This window comes from Anguilla rostrata, chromosome 4 (genome assembly GCF_018555375.3).
Source record: "Anguilla rostrata isolate EN2019 chromosome 4, ASM1855537v3, whole genome shotgun sequence".
Classification (NCBI taxonomy): Eukaryota; Metazoa; Chordata; class Actinopteri; order Anguilliformes; family Anguillidae; genus Anguilla; species Anguilla rostrata.
Window position 1 is genome coordinate 6,138,415 of NC_057936.1, and position 24,280 is coordinate 6,162,694.

General features: G+C 50.0%; 1 protein-coding gene across 11 annotated transcripts in view; it reads right to left on the bottom strand.

The window, feature by feature from the left end:
• celf5a (cugbp, Elav-like family member 5a) overlaps positions 1-24,280 on the bottom strand; it is a 211,163-nt gene that overhangs the window by 66,302 nt on the left and 120,581 nt on the right. The window lies entirely within an intron of this gene.

A 24,280-nucleotide genomic window follows, 5' to 3' on the forward strand; every position in this document is an offset into this window, starting at 1 on the left:
TTTAGAGATATGTACTAAAAAAATATGCATATTTGTACATGAGAGCTTCTGCTAAATTAATGTAAAGGTAAAAAAAGAGCATAGCCAAGGTGATTTTTTAAATTAATTACGCATACTAAATACCCCGCGACCCTGACCAGGAATAAGCGAGTATAGATAACGGATGGATGCATGTATACTAAATACTAAATAGAAGCGTACTTTTATTTACTATACTCCTTACAGAGGAAGGTGCCATCAGCCTTGTTCAATGGTAAATGGACTGCATTTATATAGCGCTTTTATCCAAAGCGCTTTACAATTGGTGCCTCTCATTCGCCAGAGCAGTTAGGGGTTAGGGGCTAGGTGTCCTGCTCAGGGGACACTTCGACATGCCCAGGGCAGGGGGATTGAACCGGCAACCCTCCGACTGCCAGACAACCGCTCTTACCTCCTGAGCTATGTCGCGAGCTATGTATTAAAGGGCATGCAGTCAGGTATTAAAACGTGACACGTACCACGCTCCATACTGTGCAGAACCGAAACATTTTGATACACCATAGGGTGCGGAACCAAACAGTTAACTGAACATGGTAAATGGTAAATGGACTGCATTTATATAGCGCTTTTATCCAAAGCGCTTTACAATTGATGCCTCTCATTCGCCAGAGCAGTTAGGGGTTAGGGGTTAGGTGTCTTGCTCAAGGACACTTCGACATGCCCAGGGCGGGGGTGAACAGAAGAAGTTTGCCTCTTCCCGCACTCTTCTCTCTGTCTGCTTTACTTTCTATTCCTCCGCTCTCTGCCCTCCATCATTCCTGTCCCACTGTCCGTCTTCCGTCTTCATTACGCCTGGGTGAACCGTTTCACCTCTGACATCCCCTCTCATTACACTACACCGCATTGCTCTCACACTCATCTCTTTCCCTTTTCCCCATCCACCCTCTATCTCTCTCCCCCCTCCCCTCTCTCTCTTTCACACTCTCACTCTTTCTCTCACTCCTCTTATCCCCCTCCCTCTCTCTTCCTCTCCTTTCACTCTCTCCGCCCATCTCCCCCTTTCTTTCTCTCGCCTCTCTTTCTCACTCTCGCTCTCACTTTCCGCTCTCTCCCACTACACAAAAATTCAAAAAACAGCCTTATTTGCAGGATAACAAGAGATAAATAGTACCCTTGTGTAAATAAAAGCACGGGTAAATATCTGTATGTTATTTCTCTCCATTTTCCCTCCATCCCACAGGGCTTACTGTGCTGATAGTCCTGAGAGTACGCGCTTCCACTGGGGGGCCATCCTCACTCCATCCAACAGTAATAATTATCCTTATTTTCGACCCCCCCCCCGAGTCTGACCGGTCTCTCGTTTTGTACGTGCAAGGAGCTGAATCAGTGCACTTCGTCTAGGAGCCCGTGAACAGATATTAAGATCCTTTCAGATGGACTTTCAGATTGCAGAAATTGAAAATGCACGAGCCCACCACGCACCTCATTTTATTACGGTGCAGTCTTACGTAAACACTTACGCTGCTGGCCAACCACGTATAAGACACCTCAACATAACTCGGGACCCAAATTGCGTTGTCCGTCGGCGCAAGCGATAAAAATACAAAATCTACCACCCTGCTTTGGCAAAATCCGGGAAGCTGTCCACAGGACAGAGCAGAGATTGGGACACACGTTATATATGGCCTGTCTGGACTTCAGCGACGCTCCAAAGGATTGATTCCAAGGAGAGATATTTGGCGAGCGATTGCCAGAATATGAATTCCGCCCGGGGCGAATTCCGATGTGTGAACGCATACATCATGCGAGACCTGCCCCCCCCCACCCCCCCCTTATGGTTCTTTCACTATCGCCTCCTCTAACGTTCACCCCCGGTCGATCGATGTGGTAATTGACTCCTTGATCAATGCCGAACTTGAGGTTCAGCAGCAGACTCAACCTTGTGTTTTGTTTTTTTTTGTTGATGGGATCTAGATCTCCTGCGCTCTCTCCCCCCTCGCGTCTCCACCTCTTTTTAAAAAAAAAAAAAAAAAAAAAACTGCCATAACAAAAAGAGATTGGTGCAGATTTGCAGCCCCCCGCCTTCTCCCAGATCCAGTTAAGTTGCGATGCATTATTGATAAGTCACCAATTAGGGCTACGGCAATTTTCGACTGACCTTTTCCGAGGGAACATTATGCACCTGCCACGATACGTACTCTCCGCAAATTTCAAACCTTAATCTCCCCTCCAGAGCTTTTCGCTCCCTGCAGAAGAACGATCTTTCCTCGTTCCAGGGGGAAAAGCGCGTTACGCGTTTGGTTATCGGTTAATTAGCACCCGTGCTCTCTTCGCCAGAGACGGAGAGGGGCCACAGCTGCTCGCTCAGACGAGCGACTGTCTTCAGGACTGTCAGCGTCAACCACCTCGAAAACCGCATCTCCAGGTAGAAAGGCGGCAAACAAAAGCAGAGCGGATGAAGTTCCTGTCGGCGGCGGAAGTTCGCGACACCGTTCCCCTGACGCCACACATCAGTTAAGTCAGGGGCGTGAAACTTCGTGTCCTGGAGGGCCGCGAGTGCCTGCTGGTTTTTTTGGGTGCGTTTCACCACAAGTGAGTCATTTCAGGAGCAGTAAGAGTCACACACACACACCCCTCGTTGGTTTAAGATGGAAAGGAAGCCTCAAATACCCGCAGCCCCCCCCAGGATTGGAGTTTGCCACCCCCGAGTTAAATGGCACACAGCACGGACACACTGGAGGACCCTGACTGCACGGACACACTGGAGGATCCTGACTGCACGGTGTTCATCGTGGGGCGGAATCCATTTTACTTTGGTGAAAAACAAACAAGGCAAAGGATGGAAATTTTCACCGGAGAAATCGGTTGCTGTGATGAAGCCTTTCAAAATCTTTCTGCGTGTAAATTCAGCTCCACTCTTTTAGTTTCTTTCTTTTTTTTTTTTGCTGAAGTGACTGGGACGCAGTCGCATTTTTGCTTCCCTCCACCACTCCTTTGCACATGTGGCATGTGAGTGTGCGTGTGTGTCTGTGTGCGTGTGTGTGTGCGTGCGTGCGTGTGTGTGCGTGTGCATGCATGTGTGTGTGCGTGTGCATGCATGTGCGTGTGTGTAAGTGTGTGCATGTGTATGCATGTGCTTGTGTGTAAGTGTGTGCATGTGCATGCACGTGCGTGTGCGTGTGTGTGTGTGTGTGTGTGCGTGTGTGTGTGTCTGTGTGTGTGTGTGTGTGGGTGTGGGGAAAAGAACCAGGCCCCAAACAGCAGTTTCTTGGCAGTGGCCTAAGCCGGGTGATCCTGTGCAAAGAAGACAGACGTCCAAAGATTAATGGCCCCGGGGTGGGGGGTGGTGGTGGGTGGTGGTGGGGGGGGCAGAGGTAAGCAAGCGGCTCCCGCTTGACATCTCTGTCCTGGTAAGAGCACACAAATTAGCCGGGCCATGCCGTGAATAACAGACAGGGAGCTTTCATCAGTCCTATTTAACAATGCATGCAGGGTGAGTGGGTGTGTGTGTGTGTGTGGGGGGGGGTGTTGTGCAGAATCATTCCACATGCAGAACTTGCATAACGGCGGGGGGAAGGGCGGGGTTGGGAAAAAAAAAAAAAAAGAGTGTGATCTGCCAGTCTGAGATATGCATACGGTGCGTGCCTGAGTCGCATGCACTCGGAGTTGCGTGTAAGTAATATACGTCCCGGCTGTGGGGCCCTGTCGTGGCGGGGCCTGTTTAATATGCCCACGGCAGGGCGGGCCGCATGCAGAGGGACCCCGCACATCCCCTGCACCCGGCTGAATTTAATATGGGGCATAAATGTTTGACGCGCATCCGGCGCGGTGTGGAATATGACTGCGCCTAATTTATTTTGTCGACTGGCGCGGTGCTTTTCGTTTCCTGGGCCCGCTGACTTGTTTATTATTATTATTATTATTATTATTTTTCGTCTTTGTAGTCAATGCAGTTAAATGGGCAGCTGTTTTTGTGAGAGCTATCTGTAGATTGGTGCACACTTATCATTTTGTGCACGCGCACACACACAAACACAAACACACACACACACAGATACATATACATAAACATACACACATACAGCTCTCAGGATGTCAGGAGCCTCGGGAAGTGTTCAGGCGGAAAAGCTGAGCACATACTGCACATTGCCAAGTGAATGAACCTCACGAGCCCAGCATCCAGTTCCATAGAACGCTGTCAGCCTGCACATCCAACACAAAGATTTCCCCGCGGTCAGCGTTTCTTTTTAAAGCGCATCAAACAAAGGTGCGTTTCAAGTGTTTAAAGCAAAATCATTGTTTTTTTTGTGTTTCAATTTCACCGTCCTCGCACCGTACTACCTTCCCGAAACAGATCGCAGCAAACATTTGAAATGCCAGGACGAAATCCCCATTACATGCGTTATCAATATTTCACAGAATAATCAAATTCTTTCGGGCGACCGATACAAATCGCCGTCGGAAAAGGTCCCTCTCTCCCTGATACATATTTATGAATTATGCAAACATAATACATCACCAAGTGGTGCAAAGAACCAGAGCAAACCAAACCTGGGACAGCTACACTGGGACAGCCACAGCAGGATAGATACACCGGGACAAATACACTGGGACAGCTACACTGGGACAGCTACACTGAGAGAGATACACTGGGACAGATACGCCAGGACAGACACACTGGGACAGCTACACTGGGACAGCTACACTGGGACAGCTCACTGGGCGACACACTAAGAATACCTGGGACAGCCACTGCGCTACACTGAGAGAATACCTGAAGAGATACCTGGAAGCTACACGGACAGCTACACTGGGACAGCTACACGGGAAGCTACATGAGAACTACATGAGAGAATACCTGAACAGCTACCGGGACAGCTACACTGGGACAGCTACACTGAGAGAGATACACTGGGACAGATACGCCAGGACAGACACACTGGGACAGACACACTGGGACAGCTACACTGGGACAGCTACACTGGGACAGCTACACTGGGACAGATACACTGAGAGAGATACACTGGGACAGCCACACTGAGACAGCTACACTGAGAGAGATACACTGGGACAGCTACACCGGGACAGCTACACTGGGACAGCTACACTGACACAGCTACACTGAGAGAGATACACTGAGACAGATACACTGGGACAGCTACACTGGGACAGCTACACTGGGACAGCTACACCGGGACAGCTACACTGACACAGCTACACTGACACAGCTACACTGAGAGAGATACACTGAGACAGCTACACTGAGACAGCTACACTGGGACAGCCACACTGAGACAGCTACACCGGGACAGCCACACTGAGAGAGATACGCCTTCGTTTCTGTCGTCTTCACAAGGGTAAGGTCCGGTGCGACACAAAGGGAGGCGGGGCTCACAGCTGTCCGGCGCCGACCAGCTCCCCGGCACCAGCGGCTCGCGCTAATGACCAGGAGCGCCGAATTTCCTCGCCCCCGCGGGGGAACAGCTGCTCCCATCAACAGCTTTTCCGCGGGCTTTGATGGGACGCCGGAGCTGGCCGCGGTCCCGCCGAGCAGAGGCGCGGACGTGCCGCGCCGGCGACGGCGGCTAAGCCCGCCGACACCCGCCGTCCGGCCAATTTACTCCTCCAGCAGGCCGAGCCGCCCCTAATAGGGCACACCGGAGACAGCCTGCAGTGTGGTCCTCTCGCAGACAGGGGGCGACAGAGGCAGGGCAGCAAGGACAATGTCACGTTTTTTTTTTTTTTGTTGTTGGTGACCTTGTTTTGTATGGTTTTTGTCTCTTTTTTTTTTTTTGCTATTCATTCTAGAAGGCAAAATGTTTTTTTAAAGAAAATATAAAGGCTTCCAAAATCAAATGACATTTGTCCTTCTGCTACTACTCAAACAAAGTGTGTGTGTGTTTTTTTTCCAATATATATGTAATATCCCTATGGTACTAAATGAAAAATCACAAATTTACCAGCGCACATTAGCTAAACCAACTTTTTTTGCACTTGTCTGCTATATTGCTACTTGATGGTTTTAGTTTTGATATGCAAATCTTGCATCTGGTGGACATAAGTGCCCATTCCAAAGCATATTTCATAATTTTACACAATATTAATAATATACGAACTTGAGTTTCACTTGTCAGAACAAGAATCAAATGGCTATCACAAATTCAGTGCTCATACCTCCTGTCAATAATTCAGCAGCCATCTAACTGAGTACCATTAGTAACCATTAGTGTTTGCTTGGAATACTAACATTATTAAATGATAAATTATGGAAAGACTATAAGGCAAAGCTGCCGCCCATGAATAGCTGAGTAGTTTATTAACTGTTAAGACTAGCTAGTCAGCTAAAAAAAAAAAAAGCACAGCATTGCTTAGTGACAGCAAAGGTAGACACATCTGATATTTGCTGTTGTATATGATCCTTTGTAGTATGATTATACATATATATATATATTTTATGTAAACGTGTAAAATTTCCTTTAGAGGATCGTTTGATTTTACAAATATGAATGGAATTTCCAAGTAAATGGTAATAAGAATACATTTTGAATTCTCCCTCACAGTGTCATGTTTTGAATGTTGGGATAGTCATGTTCTCAAGCATGCCAAATAATAGCATGTATGGCTTAATTAAAAGCTTAATTAAAGATGTTTCATAGAAAGGTAATGAAACGTAATGAATGTAAGAACAACGTCACGTGAACATATTTTTGGCCGCATGAAAGCCAGCTGCACAGACACTTTTAAGGGGGGGATGTTGCTTCTCACATGCTTATACTGCACATTCACAAACTAATGCATGGCATCTGGTTAGGCTCAGCCTTTAAATAATGCCCAATGGCTGTGCGTAAAAGATCTGCAAATCACCGTGGACTCGCGCTGAATTCACATTGTTATGGCAACTAATCATTCTAGACGTGTTCCTGTTCTGATAAGCCGAGTGCCTGAAGGACGGCAGTGTGCATATTTGTTGTTTATTTCCTTCGCAGAGCTAATTTGCTCTGGTCTTACCGCGTTTTCACACCACTTACAGCCGCACTTGAGATTCCGCAAGGAGCGAAGGCGCTATTGTTTTTTGGTGGTAGGTGTTTCGCCACGTTAAAAATATACGCGAGAAAGAAAGAAAAACGCATGAGATGAAGCACCGAGTTGAACTGCAGTGGGTTTCCGAGCGAGCATAGAGAACGTACGAGTCTGGAGTCTTTCCAGTAAAAACTGGAAAGTAAAACTGTTGTTTTAACTCCGAAGTCAAGGAGGATAGTTTCAGTGTTTTACTTTAAGTCTTCGTGAATTCAATTTCCATTTAGAAAATATTTCTTTATTTCTTAATCCTTCTGGGAAATGCCAGCTCGGAACACAATGGGCAAAGCGAGTTTGTTTGCCTCTGTTTACGGGTTGTGTGAATCTGACAGCCAAGTTCTTTATTTCTTGCACTGTGAAATGAACACTGAATAATAAGCCTTATGTAATTATAGAATAATTCGCAAGCTTAAGGCCAATCACACTGACAGTGCGGTCTGGAAATGAATAGCGGACCAAAACAAGAGTGACAGTTGTCCTTCTGTAAAGTTCCGTGTCCTTAAGCTGTCATGTTATTTAATTTAATTTTACGCTATTGTTCCGGAATTCAACAGAGGCTACATGAACATCGCATTAGAGAACGGTGGCTTGGAACTAAGTACCAGGCACCACACAACATAACTTCCATATTACATTATTTAATATTTATCCATTTATGATTTATGGTTAGCACAAATATCCACCACAGGCAAATAGTGTTTCAGGAGCACAACTAAAGTAGCACACACAGCGAAGAATTCAGAAAGAAAGAAAGAAAGAAAGTTTGTATCCAACCATACACATGCCAGAAGAGTTTCATGAACTTGAAAAATGAAATTTAAATATTTCGCCAAAATGGAAAAAACAAACAAAATATTAAAAATGCTTAACTTAGTATGGGTCTTTTTTTATTAACAGAACTCTCTGAACTAATCCTGAACACATCCTAAATTCTAAAACTTGCACTTTAACCAAAAAAAAAAAAAAAACTAAACAAACATACACTTAGCAAAGGAGGATCTGAACACTATAATCTTTTCGTCTGGCCACAAACATTTTTTAGCTGATGAAGAGGTCTGGGAAAAATTGCGTTTGCTCTTGTGGGAACCAGGAAAATAAAATATAGAAGAATTTTCAGCTGTTATCAAGGTAGTGATTTTTGGGGATGAGAGACTCACTGTGGGGGGGGGGGGAAAGGCCTGGCCCGCTACAGAGCACTCCCCATGTAAACACAAGGCCTGTGTGCGCACTTGTACACGCGCCAGTCAGAGATCTGGCCCGCGTTCAGACAGGAGAACGGGGCCAGCCAGGAGCCTGGCACCCTAATCCAGCTGGTCTCTCCAGAGCCTGCTGGGACGTCCTGCTTCCCAAACACGTCAACGCGCCGCTCCAGACCAAATGTCAGGACGGCTCTGTGGGGGGCAGAACCTCGCTCAACCGAGGGAGTCCCAGAACCGAGGAATCTCAATGGCATTCACGTGCGTAGCCGCTACATGGGACTCAAAATGGACGCCCGTGGACATCATCCGTAAAAGACTGCCATTTTGACAGTTTCAGCACCGTCATATAAATTCTCTCCTTATATTATCCTGTGTAGGGTCACTGAACTGTGGGAAACATATGGAATCTGGCAGCAATATTAAATCCTGACTGAGCAAAAAAAAAAACAAAACAAAACAAAAAAAACATTTCAGCAATTTTGTGGGCTATAACACGATAGCGTATATACGGTACGTAGCGGCTTAATTTGTAGCGCGTGACTTGGAAAGGTCATAACGGCAGGCGGAGATGTTGAAATGAATCATGTACAGGTTGTTTGGATGGCAGCGTCACATGGTGGCCTGTGGGTCCAAATGGGGGGGGTGCGGGGGCTCTACTTTCCCCAAAGCTGCACGTACCCTTTAGCTGTAGCAGAGCGTACAGTACGCCATCCATCGTACCGGAGAGAGAGAGAGAGGAACGGAACATTTAGTTCCCGTGTCAGATGACGAGACGGACTGCGGAACCGTCCACGCTAACCGTGAACCGCGTGCACATCTGCACTGCGTGCACATCTGCACCGCGGGGAAAATATTGTGATCTCCGACTCCCTCCCTTTCACATGTAATCAAATCATTCAGACGGAGCTGAGGCTCACGCAGACGTGAGGTATTTCTCGCTGTCATAACCGACTTTCAGAGTGAGACTCCGACGGCCGTTTCTCTTGCGGAGAGCGACGGATTGCAATGCGAACCTCGCTCTGCCGCGTTTAATATTCAGATGGTGCGTATTTTCCACTCCAGTATCTGTTTGTACATGTATATATATGAGCAAATAAAACGGGCCAGCTGTCCGCGTGCAATCCTGTTGCCTTGAATGTCACGGAGGATTCCTTAGTCATAACATTATGCCGAATAGCACCAGATTCGGTTTTTTGTTTATTTTTATACAAATGGAACCAAAAAAAAATTGATGGAAGGAAAAAAGAAAAAACAGCAATGGTTATATCCCTGGCCAACATTTTGTTTACTCTCTTTTAATGGAATCAGAAGCGCTAATAAAATCCAGTTTCATTGCTCCGCACGGATCCTATTTCTCTGGATTAATAATTCAGACCGCGCACGCCAGGAGCCAGGAATAGCCCTTTCTAAAATAACAGGAGGGGGGGGGCCAGGACGCACTGGCCGACGGCGGTCCAGAGGCCTGACATCAGAGCAGAGCCGCCGTCACCGCTTTGGCGAGAACCTGGAGCGGGAGAGCCCGGGGAATCAGAGCCGTTCCTATTAACACGGGCTTATTTAGGGCATCGTTACCCTGCTCCGAAGCCGAGGAGGTCCGGCCGTCACACCACGGCTAATACTAGCGTCACACCACGGCTAATACTGGCGTCACACCACGGCTAATACTGGCGTCACACCACAGCTAATACTGGCGTCACACCACGGCTAATACTGGCGTCACACCACGGCTAATACTAGCGTCACACCACGGCTAATACTAGCGTCACACCACGGCTAATACTAGCGTCACACCACGGCTAATACTAGCGTCACACCAGCTAATACTAGCGTCACACCACGGCTAATACTAGCGTCACACCACGGCTAATACTAGCGTCACACCACAGCTAATACTAGCGTCACACCACGGCTAATACTAGCGTCACACCACAGCTAATACTAGCGTCACACCACAGCTAATACTAGCTTCACACCACAGCTAATACTAGCGTCACACCACGGCTAATACTAGCGTCACACCACGGCTAATACTAGCGTCACACCACGGCTAATACTAGCGTCACACCACAGCTAATACTAGCGTCACACCACAGCTAATACTAGCGCCACACCACGGCTAATACTAGCGTCACACCACGGCTAATACTAATCTGGACTGAGTTCTTGGCTATGAATAACTGAACGAAATGAGTACTTGTGCCATATCGAACCTGTGTTTCGTAGTTGTTCCAGTGAGCTTGATATGCACTTTTGTACGTCGCTTTGGATAAAAAACGTCTGCTAAATAAATGTAATGTAAATGTACTTCCAGCTCTGACAACCCCCCGCCCGCCCCCAACCAGTCTGCGATTACCGTTAGCCGGGCTCGAAAAGGTGCGAAACGGAGAAGGAAGCTGGAGATCAAGCCAGGCCCCCAAGACTGGGCCTCGAAAATTCTCGAACAGAGGGGCCATCCGGTCACGCACAAGGTCCCTACTTAGCATTCCGGGTCGATCCCGGTTTCCAAGATATCGCTGCTAACAGAGGTGCAGGCTGCTCCTAAATTTACCCTCCCTTAAGCACATTTTCACCTCTCTCTTATTCCCTCCCAACATTAACACAGGACAGATGTCCGTCGGATAGGTCCGGGTTTTATGTTCGCATCTCCCCGCTTCTGGGAGAGAGTTTTATTTCTTTCTTTTTTTCTTTTTCTTTTTCTTTCTTTTAAACTCGAGCGATTTAAACGGAACGCTGCACTGACCACAATATGTCCAAAGACCACTCCGCAGACAGCCGACCTATGTATATCACTAGCACAGAGTAGGGAAGAGGGAAAAAAAAAAAAGGAAAGAAATCAATAGCTTAAAAATGAATGTTTGTTTTATTATAGCAGTAATGTGCAAGGTCATCTGTTTTGGTGGGTACGCTAATGACTGCTAGAGGTCCTCTGCCAGTGTTATTAGTGCTTAAAAACATAACTCTGCACAACAAGCACGCGGACAGTCCCCCAGTGACGCCTGCACACCCAGCACCGAGTCCACTGCCTATAATCCGGCTATCCACATAATCATTAGAACATATTGGGGAGGGGGAATCGAGGGTTGTTATTTAGATTCATTGCTGGTATTCTAACGCAGCGAACACATTCATGGAAATCAATGTACTGTACAATGGCCATCTAAAGGCAGAAGACGCTGCCAAGTGGAAGTTTATAGATATAATTTGAAACCTGAAAAATGAATCCCCGGAAAACCGATAGAAACGTACCGTTTGCTCCGCGGATATTTATGTACAGGGGAAGGGGGCGGGATGAGAACTGAGCGCGAGCTTGTAATCTTAAAACAGCGATTTTCGCCGCTGATTACATTTCTCACCCCTCAAACGAGGATTTACGCCATTTTAATGCGCGGGACCTCTGGGATGGGGTTCACGCTCGCCTTGCGCTAAGCTAATCTGGACCGCAAAAAAGGCGCGACTTGCTCTCACCTCTCCCCAATAACTCTCCCCCCCCCCCCACCACCACCACCATCAAAGCACCCTTTGAAGTTCACGTTCTGTAAATTCGGTTCAGAAAGTCGGGTCATAGTTCCCGTAGCCGGGGGGTGGGAATGGGTGGGTGGGTGGGGTGGGGGGGGTGTTTTTGTGTTCCCGGACCTTCATGTTCATTGCAAAGAGGCAATCATCCAACGGGCACGTTTCAGCTCGCCCATCGCCCCTCAGAAGCCGGGGCGTTTTCGGGATGCGCTAGTTAGCACTCCCCCCTCACCCCCAGCTTGAAAGCCGCGCACCGGTGCCTGCGGTCGTCCCGGACGCCGGACAGGAAACGGTGACACGCGGTTGTCTGGCCGCGCCACTACACCGCGGCGAATGCGGCGAGCGGCCCGGTGATGAGAGGAAATGGAGGATGCGACGGAGGCAGAACCCCTCTGTAGGCCCGGTACCCTGCCCAGGTATTCACATACATACACCCCGTGGTGTCAGAGCTCTCCCGGCTCGGTCAGTCCGGCACAGCAGAGGGTCCGCACGCCCCCCCCCTCACTGACTGCAGCGTTCCCACAGCACTCAAATATGCATCTCTCTCCCCCCCCCATCCCATCCCATCACATCTCATCCCATCCCATCCCAATCTCCAGTGCTGTTATTTCACAGCCTGGTGGGTGTTCTCTGTCCCCCTGTGGCCGTGTATAGGTACCCAGCAGCCCAATGGGCCAATGGGGGTGGGGGGTGGGTGGGGTGGTTCATCTCCCTGTGTCTGGTGCATTAGCAGTAGATCGAAGCCTCCTTTCTCCATATTCTCTCTATCCATATGACCGTATGTGACCTCCCGCAGTGGAGGTTCATTTTAGGGTCGTAGGGATCATATATAATGTATCTGTGAAGGATAGTGAGTGGGCTTCAAAGAGACAGGGGAGAGGGGGTTTGGGACTTGGGGGAGAGGGGTTTGGGACTGGGGGAGAGTGGGGGTTAGAATGTGTGAGATGTTTCAGAGCTACGCACGGGAAAGAGGGGTTTCTTTTCGGGCAGAATTGAAAGGGAATCGGACTCGAGCATGGAGGGTACAATCAGGACAGCTCCACGCTTTTGGGGAAGCTTCTGAGGGCTTCCGCAAACTGTCAATTTCCCCATTGGTTTCACATGACGTCCCACAATCCTCTCTGATACGCGGCGCACAGCGGTTATAAAAAGGGATGGGGGATTTGGGGGGGGGGGGCGCCGCTCGGTTCCAGTGAGGTAAGCCTGCGAGGAGTGACGGGCACACAGAAGAGGGGGTTCATGGGAATTAGGAAGCGAGGCACAGCTAAAAAAAAAAAAGAATAAAAACATAAATAACAGCAGTGGCTCTTCAGGCTGTTAGGCTGCCTACCAACAAAAATCCTCAGCCAGATTCCATTAGGGTTATGATGTGTGCTTTTTTAAAAGCGTTTTCAGAACATCTAAATGTGTCTTGAGCCGGCATGTCATTTTCTTTAAACGGTTTGTTATCGTATCGGTCGTCTAAAGCTAAAAATCCCCGCGTCGCACGGCATGAAAGTGGCAATGCGCGATCTGCGGGTTACTGCGTCGTCGTGAAAAGACAGTCATAGATATACTCAGATACAACAGGAATCTTTAGCGATACCCTGCAGGGTAGGTTTTAATGTCCTCTCTCTCTCTCCTCCACTCCCTCCCCCCTCTTTCTGTTTATTTAAGTTTAAACTTGCTAGTACAATGCTCAGCGTTAATTCTCCTCTCACAGAGATTCTACAGATCCAAAAGGACTCACACGTACTCTATCAGGATAACGCATACTCTATCAACTGAATACTGAACATTTTAATACGTGTTTTAATGCTGTATCTTGGCAAAGCTTTAAAAATAACACTGTTAATTCAACCAAAATTAATAATACATAATTATGTACTGTAGTTAATAATACACCTGGACTAATTAAGAAGGAATAAGATTTCCTGTTCTTTAAAATCTTAGAAGATGGTTCAAAGGAAAGGTAGAGTAACAAGGACTCTCCTCTTACAATGAGCATCTATCAACTGATTACATATCGTGTTTAAGCTGAGCTTCAAGCTAAAATAACACACACCAACACTGTAATTCACATATTCTAATATGTCTGTAGTAATAATACACCTACATTGGAATAGATTTCGTTCTTAAAATCTTGATGTCAAGAAGTAAGTCAGACTACTGCCTTTACTGAGCATTCTAATGCTGATGTCACAATCGCTACTGGTAACTGAACATTCTAGCGCTGATGTCACAATCACTACTGGTAACAGCATTCTAATGCTGATGTCACAATCGCTACTGGTAACTGAGCATTCTAATGCTGAAGTCACAATCACTACTGGTAACTGAGCATTCTAATGCTGATGTAACAATCACTACTGGTAACTGCACACAGTGGAGTTCTAGAACACACGACTTAGAACCTTGAAAGAACGTTCCAAAAAAAGCCCACACTTCAAAGGGTTAACGGACAGATGGAGTCACGGAACGTCCTCCTTGGGCTGCCTGGCCTTGCTGGAGAGGCCACACCCTCTCTGTCCAGGCTCTGGCTTGCTTGCTGAGTCTGTACTTTTCGGTGTGATTCTTTGTTAAATGTTTTTTTTTCTTTTCTCACTGTGGTCAGGTAGTCTAACCACTGCGCATCCTATCTCCGGGGGCCTGACAGAGTGCCGGTTCGCTTTGGGCCTTCGTTCCGGCAGGCGGTGTCATTTTGTTTGTGTTGTGTGATCGTTCGGCCGATTCGAACGGCCTCTCCGTCACTGCTCTGCGGTCCCAGGGGCTCCTCGGTGTTAGTAGGGGTTAGAGGGGATCTTGCTGGTTGAAGAGAATCTCCTTTGGGCTAACAGTAACTCTTAGCATTGCAGCGTTCTGTAATGTCGGGAGTTGGGGGGGGGGGGTTTCGTTTTTGCTTTTTAGATTAGTTTCTGTTCCTGGCACGAAATCAGGCGATGGTCATTTTCCATATTTTCACTCAGACCATAGGTACCCGAATCAACAGAACACAAAAAAAAAAGTTCTCACAATCGCGAAGCGCGAAGGACGGCGTCCCTCACAAAGGACACAAAGAGCCCGAACCCCTGTTCACCTGCCGATGCATCACAAAGGGCTCCCGCCGAGCGGAAGCGACCACAAAGAGAAACCATGGGGACGGAACTGTGCATACCTTTGAGAGAGAGAGAAAGAAGGACAGAGAGCGACAGAGGGAGAGAGGGAGATTTTGTATTTGTCTGTGTGTGTGTGTGTGTGTGTGTGTGTGTGGGTGTGTGTGTTGTGTGTGTATTGCTGTACTCACTCACTGGTACCTGTGTAGTGGTGTCTATGTGTGTTCATGCACTGGGTACTGTGTGTGTGTGTGTGTGTGTGTATTTGCTCATACCACTGCATGGGTTACTGTGTGTGTGTGTGTGTGTGTATTGCTCGACTCATGCTGGTAGTGTGTGTTGTGTGTTGTATGCTCGTACTCACTGCACTGGGTTACTGTGTGTGTGTGTGTGTGTGTGTATTTGCTCGTACTCACTGCACTGGGTTACTGTGTGTGTGTGTGTGTGTGTGTGTATTTGCTCGTACTCACTGCACTGGGGTACTGTGTGTGTGTGTTTGCTCGTACTGACTGCACTGAGTTACTGTGTGTGTGTGTGTGTGCGTGTGTGTGTGTGTGTATTCTCTCGTACTCACTGCACTGAGGTGCACAGGCAGGTGCGGTCTCTAACAGACTAAGACAGTGCTGGAAACGGGGACGCTTGGCTGGGAGCAGGATGAGGGATGGAGGGAGCAGCGGCTCGGTGAAACTGGGGCAGAAAATCCGATGTTGGGAAGGGGCCAGTGTGGGGGGGGGGGAGAAACGTGCGGTTTGAAGCGCGCCCCTGTCTGAGGAGACGGATCTCCTGCCCTCCGCCCCGCTCTCGCCCTCCACAACGCACGCCCGAATTCCACGCTCTGTTTACAGTAGGGTTCCTCAAAGCTCTCTCTCTCTCTTCTCCTCTCCCTCTCTCCCTCTCTCTCTCTCCCCTCCCCCCTCCCTCTCCTCCCTCCCTCTCCTCTCCCTCTCCCTCCTCCCCTCCCTCCCCTCTCCCTCTCTCCTTACTCCACGCCACAGACTCATAAACACCTGACACACTTTCACCTCTGCAGAGAGTTCGGGTAGTGGGGGGGCGAGGGGGAGGGGGGTGGGTATTATGTCTTCGCTCAATACTTCTGAGCTGATCCATACACTCCTCCCTAACCCCTTCTTTCCCTCTGCTGGTGAAGGCACTATCTCCACCGGTCCCCCCTACCCTGCCCTGCCCCATCTGGAGCTCTTACCCTCCACTCCTCTCCCCTCCCTCCTCTCCTCCATCCTCCCCTGCCCTCCCCTCCCCTCCCTCTTCTCTCTCCCTCTCCTCTCCGCTCCCCTCCCCTCCTCACCTCTCTTATCTCCCCTCCCTTCATCCCTTCTCTCCCCTATCTTCTCTCCCCCCTCCACCCCTCTCCCCCACCCTCCTCCCCTCCCCTCCCTCTTTTATCCCTCCTCTTCTCTCCCCCCTCCACTCCTCTCCCCACCCTCCTCCCCTCCCCACCCCTCCCACCCCTCCCCTCCCCTCCCCACCCTCTCCTCCCCTCCCCTCCCTCTTCTCTCCCCCTCTTCTCTCCTCTACCCTCCCGCACGACTGCCTGTGACCTCCGGGAGGGGGGGGGAGGGGGGGGGTGGGTCTGATGAGCAGGGCTCGTTATGAAGGAGTGTCATTAGCGCTGAGAGGGAGCAGACGAGTGATTGCGGTGGATTGGCTGCGCTCTTACTGACCCTGCCGTCCAATCAGCTGCCCCGGAGCCTCTCCTTCAGACTCCCTGCAATCACAGAGAGCCGAGGCCTGTCATGGGGAGGCTGCCGCTACGTCGCCGCGCGAATGAATACAACACAATAACATGCTAGCGCTAACTCACAGTCCCACTGAGTACAACACAGTAACACGCTAGCACTAACTCACAGTCCCACTGAATACAGCACAATAACACAGAGCGCTATGACGCTAGCGCTAACTCACAGTCCCACTGAATACAACACAGTAACACACTAGTGCTAACTCACAGACCCACTGAATACAACACAGTAACACGCTAGCGCTAACTCACAGTCCCACTGAATACAACACAGTAACACGGTCCTCACATCCCCTGATCCCCATCTGGAGTCTAAACCTCCATCCCCTGCCTCCTCCCTCCTCTCACCTCCCCTGCCCATACATCTCGCTCCTCACGTCCCCTTACACTCACCTAGCCTACTCACAGTCCCACTGATACCATCACCTGCCTACTCACATCCCCATACCAACACGCTGCGCTCACTCCATCCCTGACTACAACACCTCACATCTACCAACCCCCAGTCCCCTATCCACTACCCTACGCTACCTCACTCCCCTGTCCACAATACACACGCTATACCCTGCTCTCTTCTACCTCCACGAACAACTGTACCCAGCGCTAATAGTCCACTCTAAACAGAGTACAGCTAGCGCTAGAGCACAGTCCATGATCACAGTAACACGCTAGCGCTACTCACCAGTCCCACTGAATACACACAGTACACGCTAGCAGCGCTGAACAAAAATCGCCTAATCACAGTCCCACTGAATACAACACAGTAACACGCTAGCGCTAACTCACAGTCCCACTGAATACAACACAATAACACGCTAGCGCTAACTCACAGTCCCACTGAATACAACACAATAACAGCTAGCGCTAACTCACAGTCCCACTGAATACAACACAATAACACGCTAGCGCTAACTCACAGTCCCACTGAATACAACACAGTAACACGCTAGCGCTAACTCACAGTCCCACTGAATACAACACAGTAACACGCTAGCGCTAACTCACAGTCCCACTGAATACAACACAATAACACGCTAGCGCTAACTCACAGTCCCACTGAATACAACACAGAACACGCTAGCTAACTCACAGTCCCTGATCAACATAACACCTAGCGCTAACTCACAGTCCCACTGAATACAACACAAACTACGCTACATCCTGAGCGCTAACTCACAGCCCACTGAATACACCATACACAGAGACCATACAGCGCTAACTCACAGTCCCACTGAATACAACACAATAACACAGAGCACCATTACACTAGCGCTAACTCACAGTCCCACTGAATACAACACAATAACACAGAGCGCCAATACGCTAGCGCTAACTCACAGTCCCACTGAATACAACACAATAACACAGAGTGCCATTACATTGGTGCTATCTCACAGTCCGAATTAGTACACTATTAAACACAAAGCACCATTACACTCACGCTAACTCACAGTCTGATTGAATACGCTATTGAACAACAGTATTGCCCAAATACACTGACGCAAACTCTCAGTTAGAAAAAAAATACACTGCAGTTCTTAACACACAGCGACAATTGTACTAAGGCAGTCATAATTAACATGTAGAATTACGCAGTGGCACATAGCAACAGTTGCTAACGCAAGGGTTCACGAGGCGCATAACTTACAGCCAAGCAATGATAGAAGTCACGTTCAAAATGCAGCTGTCTAGCTTGAGGGCGACCACATAGAGATTTGTCTGCAGCTCCATATAGGCCTACCACCAGAGAAATCCGAATAACTGGAAACTCGGACAGACAAAGCTATTGGCTCCACATTGTTGCATAAAATCTCGCTTCTATTCAGCACCAAGGCCACGCAGATTTGACACAGTTCCGAACATTACTGCACAGTATTTATCCACTCCAAATTCATATTTCTGGCTAGAACCGTACAAATTACATTGTTTGTCCAGAATAGTTCGACACAGACGATTCAATTGTGCTGCTACAAGATTAAACACAATTAATTGCACAAGTTTTATCCAATTATGGTTTCCAAAGGAAATGTCAATATCTGCAGACATTTTTGTAGAATAAACATTGATAAACTAAATGGACCAATAAAAGAAATACCAGATTTACAAAAAAACATTTCCCTTGTATGGAATACTCTGTTTAGAGTTGAATCAACACTGTACATTTTACTGTCTGTCTGTCTGTCTATTTATCTATCTATCTATCTATCAATATATTGTATTTTCCCTGTAGAAAGAAAAATATAAATAATAATAATAAATATTTTATTACATAGCTCTTTTTAGTAGCCCAAGGACACTTTATAGACTCAAGGGGAAAAAGACACGATATTCAAAATACCGCCAAGTACAAAAGGGGGAGGGGGGGCGGGAGCAGCATGAGGAAAATGGGGGGAACAGCGATGAACACAGGGCATTGGGTATTACAGGTCATCACACGGGGGCGGGGGGGAGGCGGCATACGTTCCGGCGGTACGGGCAGACATGTTTGTTTCTCAAGGTGATCGTCGGGGTGATAAGGGGGGCGCTGCTATTGGAGGTGACAGCGGAGGGCCAGGCGGGGGTGCGGTGGGGGTGCGGTGGGCGGCGGCGCTGACTGGGTAACCTTGCGCCGAGCGACAAGCCCCTAGTCCCGCGCGCGTACACCCCCCCCTCCCCCCGCAGCCCCGCAGCCCCGCAGCCCCGCCCCTCGCCCCGGACCCAATCTGCTCCCCGGGATTACCGCACGCAGCCAGAGGAGAAGCGAACATCGTTTCCGACCTTTGCGTTCGCGTGTTCGACGCTGACCTTTCCTGGCCCCGCGCTGTTCCTGGGCCCCGCCGCCTGGAAACGAATTCCTCGGGCACGCGTGGGTGGGCGTGTGCGTGTGGGCGTGCGAAGCTCGCTCGTCAGAGAGCGAGAGAGCAGAAGCATTACATCACCGGCTGCGGTTGTGACATCACCGCCCGCCCGTCAGGGGCATTCTATGCGTCGTGTGTGTTTGTATTTTTTATTTTTATATTTATCTTAATTTTAAAGACTTTTAAAGCTGATTAAATAGACTAAAATTATTTTTTTACGGTTTAAAGAAACGTTTCCTAAATCTATGTTCCCTTCCCTCTCACCGGAAATAATAACAGCCATTTCCCAGAATATTCTTGCCATAAGGCGGTAAAATACATCGAATCTTTTTTTTTTTTTTCATCGTCTGTGATTTGGACGAGCGCTCCAGGACCGACGGGAATTTGGAAGTCAGACATTTTTTTAAGGAGAGCGAACCGGATTTCCACGCACCCTGTGTGTTTCTCTACCCGTATTTAGACAGGAGGGGCAGCGGGGAAGGTGGCATGCAGAGACGGGATCGTATCACAGAACGTGCCACAGCGGCGTATCAAACCCCTGGCCAGGCAGGCGGCCGCGTATCACGGATTGAGAGTTGGCGGTTTTCTCCCCCAGGGGGCGGACATGTTTAATGGGGCCTGGCGGTCAGCGAGGCGGGGGGGGGGGAACCCCCGAAGGGACGGCGTATAAATATTATTTATGACAAAAAGAGGGGATTCGGTCCGGAAACAAGATTTTTTTAAACGTGCGACCCGACTCCCGGCCCAACCGACGGATTTGGCGAGCCCGTTATCCCCCAGAGTGCACCGGTGCACTTCAGCCTTTGCGTTTACGCCCACCCAAGCGCATTATCTCGATAATCTACGGTTTTATTTTCTCTACAGGAAAAAAAAAGATACGCACTTCTCTCTCTCTCTCTCTCCCTCTGTCTCTCTCTCCCTCCCTCCCTCAGTCCCTCCATCCCTCTCTTCCCTGTTAAAGCAGCAGGCTTGCTGCCGTGTGAGGTCACTGGAGCCAGGAGTCACGATCGCTCCTTCGCTGAGGCACGCTGTCATGGCCGGGCTACGTCTTCAGCGGAGAGTGAGGCGAACGACATGCAAGCTCCCAGCCGTCTGATTGCCCCCGAGTTGCGTTTCTCACAAAATAAATAAATAAATAAATAAATAAATAAATAAATAAATAAATAAATAAATAAAATAAAAAAACAGCTGCCAAACTTGACGAGTACAAGCGGTGCACATGTAAATGCCCACCCCCCCCTCCCCCTCCCCCTCCCCTCCCCCAACCCCCATATTGTTATTTCTTTGTCAAACGCTTGTAACAATCTGTTCTGTTTATTCCATTGTTGTCACATCTCAATGGTTCTCCGTCTTTTTTTTCCGTTTTTTTTGTTCGCCTGTTTTATGTCCCCCCTCCCCCGACTCCCCCCCCCGTCCTTCAGACAAGCACGGCGGCCTTGGAGGCGGGGGCCGCGTGGCCGAGCTACCGGGGGTGGGGGTGGGGGCTGCGCGACTCCATTTTATTTGCGAGAGTGAGGGGGGGAGGAGCGTTCAATTCGGGACGGCAGGCCCCCCCGGGTCTAACCCCAGACTCCAGCTCATGGGCGTGCCGGGCCACACCCTCCTGGCAGAGTGGGGTGGGGGGGGGGGGGGGGGGGGGCAATGCAACCGTGCCCTTATGGGCCAGGCGTTAGGGGGGCGCAGGGGGGAGGGAGACGGGAAAATTAAGAGCGCGAAAGCAAACGTCACCCCCTCCGCAAGCCGGACGCTGTTGGCGGAAAGAGGAACGGGGAGGGGGGGGGAAGAGGAAGAAAAATAAAAAGCGGTGAAAGCTGACCCTGTCCCGAGTGAGACCCGCGAGGCCTCGGCAGAGACATCGAACGCCCCCCCCCCCTCGAAAAGACACACACAGCGACAGCCTCAATGTCCAGTCAACGCCAGTCATCGTGAAATAAAATCAATCCGCTTCACGCAGGACGCACGGGGGAGTGCTTCAGGGGAACGGGACCGGCCCCTCCATCCCTACACCCCCCAAACCCCCACTCCAAACCCCCCAAACCCCCCGCGCCCTTTAGGTCAGAAAACAGACACACGCCGATACAGAGGCGGGGCCTAACGTTCTAACGGGACCTACTACCGGCGGGCTGTAGATCGGGCTCGGCTCTGGCTAGCTGACTAGCTGACCCGTAATAACTGTGCGGGTCAGGGGGGGGGGGGTTCACCACTGACTAGCTAGCACTACCGCGGGGGTGGGACGTTTAGCCATTTATTTGCAAGATTTTATATTATTTTATTTATTTATTTTTTCAAGAAAACTGCCAACTTCCAACGTGCTGATTGCGAAGTGTGGGCTGACAGCTTCGAATCAATGGTGCCCGCGATCGCCTAGCAACCATCCCTCAGCGCTTATAGATTTAGCAACGAGACAAACAGACGCTTTTTAAAACGACTGAACGACCGCGTGCGATCGGCAGACAACGAAGCGCGAGGCGAGCTGTCCGGTGCCGACGTTTCGTCTTATCGTGTAACGGTGTTTAACCGTTTAAATCCCGTTAAAACATCGTATTGACAGATTACGAGCTAAGCATGTACGTGCCCAAGACAGCGCTATTACATGCGACAGCAGGGGGGCGAGACAGTCGTTACCGAAAGATTAAATTTCAATTTAATGGCGTGAAATATCGCTGAATTCCTGGACCTGTTTTTCGGGACCCCATTACAGTGTAAATGTCATATTGACCTTTCTGCTGCACACCACTATCATTAACAATTAATGCAGCATTCCAACTGAGTTTTATAATTATTTTAACAGAACCTATTTTTGGCAAATGTGTTTCAGTCATGGGTTCTTTCCAGACAGCATAATGGATTAGGTTACAACGGTTAATGATAATGGTTTTCACATTTATTTATTTGGATAGTTTTTTCTGTTAAATCTTCTGATGGTTGTGATTTCTTTTTTACCAAATATCCAGAAGCCTTCATAAAGTCCTGAATCTCAATATAGCAAGCAGGTAGCACGCTGTGTGGTATCAGAAACAAAATGGACGTGTATTCCACCAATGAGATTAATTAAAACTGACACTGAGCCAATCAGGTGACAGAGCCTATGCCCCTGCCCGCTGTATTTGTTCTGTAAACTCAAGCGAATGGAAACCTTGAGTTAGGGATCGGGGTCTGTTCTGTAGCCTCTAACACCCGCCAACAGCAGGTCCACGCGGGCTGCATTTCCTGGCGGCTACGCAGGTACCTTCCAATCGACTTTTGAAACGCAGGTGCTCTGACCTCGACTCCTCTTAATGAGATTAATTAGCGCTTAATGAGGGACGGCTGTGGAACGAGAGCCCAGAACCAGCGCACCCCCCCCCGCCTCCGCACCCCTCCTCTCCTCTCCCCCCTTCCCCCAGAGGAATGGGGGGTCCATCCCTGGTGTCGCCTCACGGGCCCGAGAAGTATAATTAAGACCTCGCACCGGATCCTGTGGCACGGGGGGGGCGGGTTGGGGGGGAGTGCGTGTGGGGGGTGGGAGGGGGTGGGGGGGTGAGGAACGTCCAGGAGGTGGAGAGGCACAGCCAGGCTGAGGAGGCGAAGCTAAATCAGGGGCCGGTCACACACGGGGCTCGGGGCAGGGGGGCCCCGCTCCGGAACGTTCAGAGTCGCGTCGGCGCGGTGCTCCATCGTTCCCGTGGCGACGCTCGCGGCTGTTCATTTAAAATGACGTGCGGCTCCGGCGCCCGGACTCCCAACGCTCGTTCGGTTCCGCCCCGTCCTGGCTGGTCTGCGGGGTGCGGGGGTGCGGTCGGGTCGGTCCGCCCCACCCCCCCCTCCACCGAGAGCCGCTGCGGCTGCGACCGGGGCCCGGGGGCACAGGGGCGGTCTTGGGAGCCTTAAAAACCCCGGGTTACGCTCGCAGGGCTGTGAGACGGCAGCCGAGCGTCCCCGTTAATGCGAACACACGCCGCCGTGACGGCTAAATCAATGGGGCTTTATGGAGCATCAATCCCCCCCCTGCACAAGGCCTGCTCCGCCTGCCTCCGCTGTCTGAGCCTTGGGTTCGGCCCCTGTGCCGCGCACACGACCAGAAATCCTCCCCCGCTCCCTCCCTCCCTCCCTCCCTCCATCCATCCATCCGTCTCTCCGGCCGGGTCCGTCCTCCGCAGATCACCTCAGCCTGACAGCCCGGCCGGGCGGGGTTAGGGAAGGGGGGGCGAGGCCATAATGCATCCCCAAAAGCGGGGAGGAGGGGTATTGAGGTAAGACTCTGGAAACAGAGCATCTGTCTGTCGGACCAGCTTTCAACCTCCATGACAAGGTGAGGAGCCCCCCGCTTCCACACACGTTGGAGGTGAACGACTTGATGTGTGCGGCTGTTTGAAAAAGACCACCCCGCCCCGCCATGCCCCCCCCCCACCCCCCTTCTTCCGCCGCACGCCGCGTGACACGACCGAAGAAAGATCCGGAAGTTCAGCACGCGCCGCGCTCCTCTTTGCTTTAGGGATCATTTCCTGTTTCCTGTTCAGCATGTGACCTCACAGCGCGAGCGAACGAGAGGAGGGGGAACCAGCGGAGGGGCGGGAGACGGGATTTAAGACTTGAGGAGGAAATGCTAATCTTGGGACGCCGCTAATCTTATTGACTGTTTGGGGCGAGCCGCTCGCTCTCTCTCTCTCTCTCTCACGCTCCTCTGTGCCGTCCCCTCTTACCGCGCGCGGTTTCACACAGAACCGACACACACGTTTGACAAAAGTAGTTACAGGGGGGTGGGGTTCTTGTGTGCGTGGGGTGGGGTGGGTGGTTGGGCGGGGGGGGGCAGGGGGCTGGCTAATTACTTTTAAATTTACAGTGCGATGGCCATTCGCTTGGCAGGGA